We start from the raw sequence: 11,012 nt of genomic DNA on the forward strand, positions 1-11,012 counted from the left end.
TCGCATATTAAGACCATAGATCTTATCCGTACCTTCGCTTATTGATTCGGCACTGCTCCTTTTGGGCCTTGAATATTTATCTCCTTTATAAACATGTTCCAGATCCAAAGTTGTAGTATAATCTTGTGAAATCTGTTTTTGTGTACTTACTCATCTGCAGTCTTGACTGTTCAATGCTTAGACCAGGAGGTTTAACTTTGTAGAAAAATTTGACAAAACCGGTATATACCATTAGTCCCCTTATTGAACCACCGGATGTTGGTTGCTTCATGAAAACTCCGGTTCAGATAATTCTGTTTCCGGTTTAACAGTGCCCATACCAACGTACCTTGATTAAATGCATTTTTGAACCGGGATCTTCTGCCTTGTAGATTCCATCATGGCCAAGCAAGTATATGAGTGCAATTGGGTTCCTTCTCGCGTCACAGAGGATCAACTGGATGATCTAGTCCTGATTGGCGCTTTAGGCAGTAAAGATACCATCCATTGGAGGGCTCCTGGCAAAGAATGCCCTCCCACACCTCGAGAAGGAGAGGTTGTTGTTTTCGTAGATCACTTAGCCCGGGGCTTTAAGCCGCCCGGTTCTAAATTTTACCGGGATGTTTTAGCCGATTTCCAACTCCATCCACAAGACACTGGCCCCAACTCTGTTACCAATATGTGCCACTTCCAAGTACTCTGTGAGGTGTTCTTTCAAGAGGAGCCCACAGTGGAATTATTCAGAGATCTTTTCCATCTAAACCGCCGTACCGAGTTTACTGATGGCTCTAATACGGAGTTGGGTGGCATGGCAATTCAGAAAAGGAAAGAGGTCACATACCCTCACGCCAAACTGCACAGTCACCCCAAGGAGTGGAATCAGACATGGTTCTACTGCAAAGACACCTCCCCTGCTGGTGAGAATCCCTTGCCTGGCTTTCGTCCGGAGCGGCTCAGCAATACACACCCTTTTCCTCAAAGATTGACTGCCCAGGAGAGAAGCAAATATGCTCCCCAGCTGTCAAAGCTCAGAGCCTTTATGGCCAACGGTTTAACCGGGGTTGATCTCGCTCGCTGTTGGATATCATGGAGCATACTGCCCCTTAGTCAGCGCTCCGGTTTGATGTGCGAGTATACTGATAGTGTTGATGACCCTCTGCGACAATCAAAACTCCAACTCTCTGGTGAATAAATCACAGAGGCTATGCGCAAGATACTGAATGAACCGGAACATGTCTGCGCTAGAACCGGCCTGCTTCCCTTCTGTCCCACCAACAAATCGCCAGATGTAAGACTTTGATTTTTCTCTTTGCTGAATCTGTTATTGATATGTCTGGTCATTGTTTGTAATATCAGTGTCTGCATAATCAGGGCGATGATCCGTTTTGGAGCAAAAAGCTGCCGCAGGAGAAACCAGACAAACCAGACAAACCGGAAAGAGCAACCCGGCAAAAGACTAAAGCTGTGAAAAAGACTGCCCATAGGAAAAGAACCACTGCATCTTCTAATCCGGCCCCTGATGATGAGGTGGATAATCCAGACTTTGAGGTAGAGCTTGACTCACTTGGTTTATTTTTCATGCGTCTTATTGATGATGATATTTGTCAGGATGATGCCGAAGCCAGCCACGCGGATGTTGCAGAGGTAATTATTCTCTCTTCCGATTCAGAAACTTTGCCTTCACAAAAAAATCCGTCAGACAAACGGGAAAGTTAAATTTTCTCATCCTCTTGCTTATTTGGATCCTAAACTTCTTATGAAGACTCAACAACACGAAGCTCGCCGCACCACCCGGCACAGCGGCCAGGTAGTTACCTCCGTCGGTTTACCGAACAGTCCGGTTCGGAAACGTCATTCCGAGGTCTCTAATTCGCTGTCAGTTCTTGTCCTAAAGCGGGCTGCTTTCGTCAACCTCTTAATCCGTCTGACTCCGATTACCAGGTTATTTCCCACTCATCTTCTGGCGAGTCATCAGCTACTCAGCTCCCACCGCTCAAAACGGTGCTTGGGTAAGCTATATTTATTGTGATGTTTGTAGTATATTGCCTTAGAACATATGTTGTATTTAATTTTGTTATTCTTCTCAGGGCCAACCCTAGGCCAAGCAAGAAGGCCCGCCTGGACAAAGCGGCCGAAGAAGATGTCATTCTTGAACCGGGCAAAACACCCAATCTTGAAGCGGCTGTCCCTGAGGATATTCCCAATGATCCACCGCAGCCAGATGATGATCTTATTGTTGAAGAGATACCTACTGATACCTCAGGTCCTACCCATCATCCCACAGGTTCCATCCGGATTGAACACTCCACCAGTCCAGCAAACCCTACTGACAAGCCAACAGCTCCAGTGCAAACCGGCGGTACCAAGGATGATGAGGTTGTCATTACTGGTACTGGCCATACTGAGCCAAGCAACCCTGTCGCTTTATCCAAACATTCTGTCAAGGAAGAGTTTGCTGCTTTTAGCAAAGGCAAGTGGAACGCCGATCTGACGACTTGCGCTGCTCTGAATGCCCAAGATATCTATTCCGGCTATCTGAACCGGCTGTATACCAGCCGTGACTATGAAGCCGGTCTGGTTAACATGATGAAAGATAAATATGAGGTAACTTCCATATGTTCCTTCCTGCTTGTATGCTTTCATTCTTGCTGACTCTCCTAGCCCCTGAGGGCCAGTTTGAAATATTCTTTCAAACCGGGACTTAATAATATAAACCTTGATGCTTTGAAAATTTGCTGATGTAGCCCCCAAGGGCCGGTTCAACTTAGTGTAGTTCAACCGGTACTTTAAGAAATTGAAACTGCCGCATCAGAATACATATGATCAAATAGCCATAAGCCCCCAAGTGCCAAGTTGAATGCTTGTATTGATCTTGGGACTTTGTAAACAATTGAAAGATGAAGATCGAATACGCATTAGCCCCCAAGTGCTAAGCGCATAACTTGTTATGTGGTTGGTACTTGAATCCTTCTACCGATTTGTTGAAACATATATCTGTATGCCTGCAGGCGGAGCTGAAGGCGAAAGAAAACCAAGTCATCGATCTGCAAGAAAACCTGAAAACCCAACAGGCTGAAACCTCCAAAGCAAAAGAGGAATTGGCCAGTGCCTTAAGCGCCATGGAACAACTTAAGGAGAACTTCAAGAAGAAACGGGCGGATTGGGCCACTAAAAAGTCCACTTTGATCAAACGAGCAGAGGATGCCGAGGCTGCACTAAAACCAGTGACAGATGAACTGAACAGCATAAAGCGGCACGTTCATGCCATGACCACTGCTATCTTTGGTAAGTCAGCTTGCCTTCTGAATTGGTTCTGCCTTCTTACAGAGTCTCCGGTTTATTAACCCTTTATGGTATTTCAGGGACACGCATTGGTCACTTGGGATCAGATGTGCGGAAGAAATTGAAAGCCGCCTATACCTTGGTTGAACAATTGTATACTGGTGCCCAGCGGATCATCTGTACCGCGTCTCATAACAAACCGGCGCCCACTTTGATTCAAGATACTCTGATGAAACTGTCAGTGCTTCCTGCCCGGGTTGAAGAGCTGAAGAAATCTGCTGCTTGAACCGGTGCAATCAATGCCTTAGTCCGAGCAAAAGCCTGGGTGCCGGATTTCGATCCTATTGAAGCGGCTCAGGGCTATCCCAGCTTGAAGGAAGACGGGTCAGAATTTGGTGAAGCGGATTTGCGAGCAATAAATCGGGAAGTACGTCCGCTAGCTTGTCAACTGGCTGAGGAAGCAGACTTGTCTCATTATGAAGCCCAATATGACAGCCAGAACAAGCGAATAGCTACACCAATCCATGAATCGGAAAATCTGATCCCTCCAATCCGTAAGCATACTTACGCTCCCGATATTGACCCGTCTTCGCTAATCCATGACGAAGCTGTATTTCAAGCATTAATGGGAATCGACTGGACAACTGTGGATTTCCAGCCACTGGGTAGAGAAACGGAAGCTGAAGCGGCGCAGGATGACCCGCAACCATCAGGCCAAGCTGGTGGCCAAGCTTAAATCGGAAGCCGGTTTTAAAACTACGTCTCCTTTGTGAAAAACAATTATGTTATTATGGGCACCATGTTGCCTTGTAATAGGCTAGCTGATACCTTTGATGTTGATATGCCTTCGTGCATAACTTGTTCTTCCTGTGGTAATGAACTTTCCAAAACCCTTTCTGAAATAAGAAATTCGTCAAGTGCCACCGCGGTTGTACCGTCAGGCGGAATATGATGTCTGTATATATAAAGTCAAAACATCCAAAACAAAATTTTAAGTATATGATCAAAATTTTGAGATACATAATACCTGCCACCGTTGAGTGTGAAGTTGGCTTGGCCAACCTTGAAGCGGAGTTTTGCAAACCCACACTGTTGGAGGAAATAACAACTCCTGTATATGTATATGACACTGGTAACTATGTAAACCGTGCCGGGTTATAATAAACACCGTTTTACTCCATAAGAGGATGTTAACAACAAGGATCAAACCGGACAAATAGTCTCTGAATTGAAGTGAACTGTGTTCCTTCAATTGATTGGTTAAAAAACTTTGTCGGTTTAAAGAAGACAATAAAAAGCAAAAAAAACCTTCAAAGAAAAATATGAAGCAAAAGCAACGACAAAAACGTTTGCCAAAAAAGATTTATTTGAGCTGACCAAATGGCGTAACCATGGCCAAACACGACCAAGCTCCCGTTAGGTGTAATTATGGTTCTAGTTAGCCAGGTCCCCAAGTGATTCTTGTGGCATTTATGCCGACCAAATGGCGTGGTCATGGTTCGGGTTCGACCAAGCCCCCAAGTGATTATGTGGCCTTAGGCCGATCAAGAGGCATGACTGGTTCAGACATGACCAAGTCCCCAAGTGATCTGGTGGCTTTCGCCTATCAAGAGGCATGGTATTGGTTCAGAAACGACCAATCCTCCAAGTGATATAACACGATGCTTTTAGCAAAGCGAACTCAAGGGGTAAACCGGAGGCTACTTTAGAGCAACTCCGTGTAACCTCACATGATGTAAAAGAACAGATACCCCGCTTTAGCTGAGGTTCCGGTTTATTATACTTAATCATAATACATTGTCGTAATATGTACATAAGTATAGCCAATGGCTCGGGTATAGTAAGGCCGAAGATGAGCTATATTCCATGACCTGCTAGTCTCCTCCTCTGATGTACGTGAGTCCTTATGCTCTCGAATATCGATCAGATAGTACGACCCGTTGTGCAGATTCTTGCTGACCACGAAAGGCCCCTCCCAAGGTGGGGATAGCTTATGCATACCAGTCTGATCTTGGATGAGCCGAAGCACCAAATCTCCTTCCTGAAAGGCTCTGGTTCTGACTCGGCGACTGTGATAACGACGAAGATCCTGGTGGTAAATCACCGATCGGGCGGCTGCGATGTCACGCTCTTCATCCAACCGGTCCAAAGCATCTTGTCGTGCTGTCTCGTTGTCCGCTTCAATATAAGCCGTGACACGAGGTGAATCATGACGGATATCACTGGGGAGAACCGCCTCCGCTCCATAAACCATGAAGAACGGTGCGTATCCTGTTGATCTGTTGGGTGTTGTATTGATGCTCCATAACACAGATGGTAATTCTTCTACCCAACAACCCGGTGTTCTCTGCAAAGGAACCATGAGCCGGGGCTTGATGCCTCTCAAGATCTCTTGATTAGCTCTTTCTGCTTGACCATTGGACTGTGGATGTGCCACTGATGAAACGTCGAGCCGGATGTGCTCCCGTTTGCAGAACTCCTTCATAGCACCTTTTGACAAATTGGTACCATTATCTGTGATAATACTGTGCGGAAAGCCAAACCGGAAAATCACCTTTTTGATGAACTGAACCGTCGTGGCCGCATCACACTTGCTAACAGGTTCTGCCTCCACCCACTTTGTAAACTTGTCAACCGCCACCAGGAGGTGGGTCTTCTTATCTTTGGACCTTTTGAAAGGCCCAACCATATCCAGCCCCCAAGTCGCAAACGGTCAAGTAATTGGAATCATTCTCAATTCTTGAGCCGGTACATGAGCACGTCTCGAAAACCTTTGGCAACCATCACATCGCCTGACCAGATCCTCCGCATCAGCATGAGCAGTTAACCAATAGAAACCATGGCGAAACGCTTTAGCCACCAGAGACTTTGAACCGGCGTGGTGACCACAATATCCTTCGTGGATCTGACGCAAAATTTCATGACCTTCTTCAGGAGACACGCAACATTGAAAAGCTCCTGATACACTGCAATGATGCAACTCACCGTTGATGACAGCCATGGACTTGGATCGCCGGATTATCTGCCGGGCCAGAATCTCATCTTCTGGCAACTCGCCCCGGTTCTTGTACGCCAGGTAAGGAAGCGTCCAATCCGGAATAACATGAAGAACTGCCACCAATTGAGCCTCCGGATCAGGAATAGCCAAATCCTCTTCACCAGGGATCTTCACCGACGGGTTTGCGCTGAGAGCCCAGCCGGCTTAAAGCGTCCGCCGCTTCATTTTTCCACCGGTCCACTTGGTCCACCTGATAGCCTCTGAAATAACCTGCAACAATATCCACCTCACGACGATATGCTACCATGAGTGGGTCCTTTGGAGTCCCAATGCCAGACACTTGCTGAGCAACAAGGTCCGAGTCACCGAAGCACTTAACTCGACTTAGATTCATCTCCTTAGCCATCCGAAGACCATGGAGCAAGGCTTCACACTCAGCTGCATTGTTAGTACAAGGGAACATTAAACGGAGAACATAACAAAACTTATCACCTCGTGGGGAAGTTAATACGACTCCAGCCCCCGAGCCTTCCAACTGCCTGGATCCGTCAAAATGGATTGTCCAATACGTACAATCCGGCTTTTCTTCAGGTGCTTGCATTTCCGTCCAATCATTGATGAAATCAACAAGTGCTTGAGACTTAACCGCTGTCCGAGGCACATACTTCAAACCGTACAGTCCCAGCTCTATGGCCCACTTTGCAATCCGGACAGTTGCTTCCCGGTTCTGGATGATATCTCCCAAAGGAGCAAAACTAACTACCGTGATTGAGTGCCCTTGGAAATACTGCTTAAGCTTCCGGCTTGCCATAAAAACTCCATACACCAGCTTCTGCCAATGCGGATACCTTTGTTTGGACTCAATGAGCACATCACTGATATAATAGACCAGACGCTGAACCGGATGCTCCTTACCTGCCTCTTTTTGCTCCACCACAATAGCTACGCTGACCGCCCGAACATTAGCAGCAACATATAGCAGTAACGGCTCCTTGTCAACGGGAGCGGCGAGCACAGGCGGATTGGCCAATTGCCGCTTTAAGTCTTCGAATGCTTCATCAGCAGCAGAACTCCAGATAAACTGATCCGTCTTTTCAACATCTGGTACAAAGGGATTGCCTTCTCACCCAGGTGACTGATAAACCGGCTTAGCGCAGCAATCCGGCCTGCCAGGCATTGAACATCGTTGATACACTTCGGTTTAGCCAGGGAGGTGATAGCCGTGATCTTCTCTGGATTAGCCTCAATTCCCCTGTTGGACACTAGAAAACCCAATAGCTTGCCCGCCGGTACACCAAAGACACACTTGTCCGGATTAAGCATCATCTTGTATGTTCTAAGGTTATCAAAAGTTTCTCTTAAATCATCAATTAGAGTCTCCTTCTCCCTGGATTTAACCACGATATCATCCACGTAATCATGTACATTACGGCCAATCTGCTTGTGAAGACAATTTTGTACACACCGTTGGTAAGTTGCCTGGGCACTCTTGAGCCCGAAGGGCATAGACACATAGCAGAAGGCTCCAAAGGGAGTTATAAATGTTGTCTTCTCCTGGTCCTTAACTGCCATTTTGATCTGATGATAGCCAGAATACGCATCCAAAAAACTTAAACACTCACAGCCCACCGTAGCATCAATAATTTGATCAATACGGGGGAGATCAAAAGGATCTGCTGGACAAGCCTTATTAAGATCTGTGTAATCCACACACATGCGCCAGGTGCCGTTTTTCTTGAGGACCAGCACCGGATTGGCAAGCCACTCAGGGTGAAAAACTTCAACAATAAAGCCAGCTGCTAAGAGCCTGGCTACTTCTTCTCCAATTGCCTTGCGTCTTTCTTCGTTAAACCGGCGGAGGAACTATTTCACCGGTTTATATTTAGGATCCACATTAAGTGTGTGCTCAGCGAGTTGCCTCGGTACACCTGGCATGTCAGAGGGCTTCCATGCAAAAATGTCCCGATTCTCATGGATGAACTCGATGAGCGCGCTTTCCTATTTCGGATCCAAGTTGGCACTGATGCTGAACTGCTTGGACGAATCACTAGGTACGAAGTCAACAAGCTTAGTTTTTGCTGCCGATTTGAACTTCAGGGCCGGATCATGCTCCGTAGTTGGCTTCTTCAACGGAGTCATGTCCGCCGGATCAACATTGTCTTTATAGTACTTCAACTCCTCGGTGGCACAAACCGACTCTGCATAAGCCGCATCTCCTTCCTCGCATTCCAAAGCGATTTTGCGGCTTCCGTGAACCGTTATTGTTCCCTTGTGACCCGGCATCTTGAGCTGCAAATACACATAACAGGGCCGAGCCATAAACTTGGCGTATGCCGGTCGCCCAAACAGGGCATGATATGGACTTTGGATTTTCACCACTTCAAACGTCAATGTCTCCGACCTGGAATCATGTTCATCCCCAAAGGCCACTTCAAGAGCTATCTTACCAACAGGATATGCTGATCTGCCAGGCACTACACCGTGGAATACTGTATTGGACGGTTTGAGATTCTTATCTGTTAGTCCCATACGACGGAAGGTTTCATAGTATAGGATGTTAATGCTGCTCCCTCCATCCATGAGCACCTTGGTGAACTTAAAACCTCCCACCTGAGGCGCCACCACCAGAGCCAACTGACCCGGATTATCGACCTGGGGTGGGTGATCTTCTCTGCTCCATATGATTGGCTGTTCAGACAAACGTAGATAACGGGGTGTGGCCGGTTCAACAGAGTTGACTGCCCGTCTCTGAACCTTCTGGTCTCGCTTGCCCAAGCTAGTGGTAAAGACATGGTACTGCCCACTACTCAACTGCTTTGAGTTGCTCTGGTAACCTGACTGTTGCTGCTGTTGGTTGTAACCACCCTGGTTGTTCTGACTGTTTTGACCATTATGTCCGCCCGGATTATCATTAAATCCTGAACCGGAACTTCCTCCACCGTAACCCGGCCCGGACCCTGAGCCACCGCCAGATCCGTGATCATACCGGAAATTATTAGAATTCTTGAACTCCTGCATAATAAAGCAATCCTTCCAAAGGTGGTTTGCTGGCTCCTCCTTCGTCCCATGTCTTGGACAGGGCTGGCTTAGCAGATAGTTCAGGCGGTTTGGGTTAGGGTTGGGTGTTCCACTACGATTTTTTGGCCTACCCTTGCGCCGCTGGCCATTGTCCAGTGCGTTGGTATTAGCCACAAAATCCACGTTACCATCCGCTTTACGCTTGCCTCCTCCGACATTGCCTACCCAGTGATGCTGCTGACCTTTGGAGCTGTTGTTCTTCTTCCCCTTCCCTGTCTTGTCATCATCAGATTCGGGATCCTTGGTACTATCAGAATCAGCATATTTTACCAAAGCGGCCATGAGGGTCCCCATGTCGGTGCAATGACGCTTCATCCGTCCCAATTTCAACTTCAGGGGCCCAAACCGGCAGTTGCCTTCTAGGGTTAATACTGCGGTGTCAGCGTTGATGCAGTCTGAGGAGTGCAACACTTGTGAAACCCGGCGCACCCAATGAGTCGTTGATTCTCCTTCCTCCTGGACGCATGCAGCTAAGTCCACTATCGACATAGGTTGTTTACAGGTATCCTTGAAATTGTTGATAAACCGGGCTCGCAATTGTGCCCATGAACTGATAGAATTAGCTGGCAGGCTTTTTAACCAAGTACGGGCCGTTCCTTCAAGCATCATGGTGAAGTATTTCGCACACGCCGCGTCATCCACATCTAACATCTCCATGGCCATCTCATAGCTCTCCACCCAAGTCTCTGGAGGTTGATCCGCCGTGTAATTTGGTACCTTGCGCAGGCCTTTGAAATCCTTGCGCAGCCGCACGTTGCGCAAAGCGGGGATAAGGCAAGGCACCCCCAAAGAACTTCCAGTAACACCAGGTTCGATCGAGATGGTTGGACGAACTGGCGTGAGCTGCCGAGCCTGATGATGTGCGGCTAACTTGGCCTCCCTGCGCGCTCGGGCCCGGTTCACCACCTCCTGAGCGTCATCAGCACCACCCGTCGTGTTGTTGCCACGGGGTGCTCCACGTCGTTCATTACTCGATACTGCTGGTTCCTCCATATGCCTGCTATAGCTCTGGCTTGGACGGGGGGTCGAGTGGATCCGGTCGCGGTTGTACAAGTACGCTTCCTGTTGGGCCAAAGCTGTCCTCAGAAGTTCCTTGACCCGTCGCGTCTCTACTGCCTGCGGCGAGTCACCTTCAATTGGAATGGCCTCCAGTCGCGCAGCAGTGGCAACAAGATTGTCCATTGGGTTGGAGTAATGACCCGGAGGTGTTAAAGCATCCTGAGGTATAACGGTATTTTGACGAGGCGGGTCCATCTGACGGGGCTGAACCGGTGCACCGGTCCCAGGGGCTTCTGCCCGGTTCCCCTCCAGCAAATTGCCGGTTCTTGGTCCTGGAGTGTTGAAAAGGTCTCTGGCCTCGAAAACCGGAGGTAAGCGGGATCGGTGCTTCCTCCTCATGACTTCATGCGACGCGCTCTGGTCCAACATAAGCCTGTAGGCATGTGCGTCTAAAGCGGCCCGCTCTGCAGCCATCCTGGTGTCCTCAGCCGCCAGATCCGTCTTGGCCTGGGTGATTTGTTCCTTTACCTTTGCAATCTCCATGTTATGAGCGTCCTGATCTGGCGGATTAACTTCTGCCATAAGCACAGCCAACGCATCAAATAGTTCTGATAGAACCTGAGCCGGTGGGCGCACAGGGCCTCCTGCCCCGGCAGCCATTGCCGCTGCTGAACCG

Source organism: Triticum aestivum, chromosome 5A (genome assembly GCF_018294505.1).
Source record: "Triticum aestivum cultivar Chinese Spring chromosome 5A, IWGSC CS RefSeq v2.1, whole genome shotgun sequence".
In the NCBI taxonomy this organism is placed as follows: domain Eukaryota; kingdom Viridiplantae; phylum Streptophyta; class Magnoliopsida; order Poales; family Poaceae; genus Triticum; species Triticum aestivum.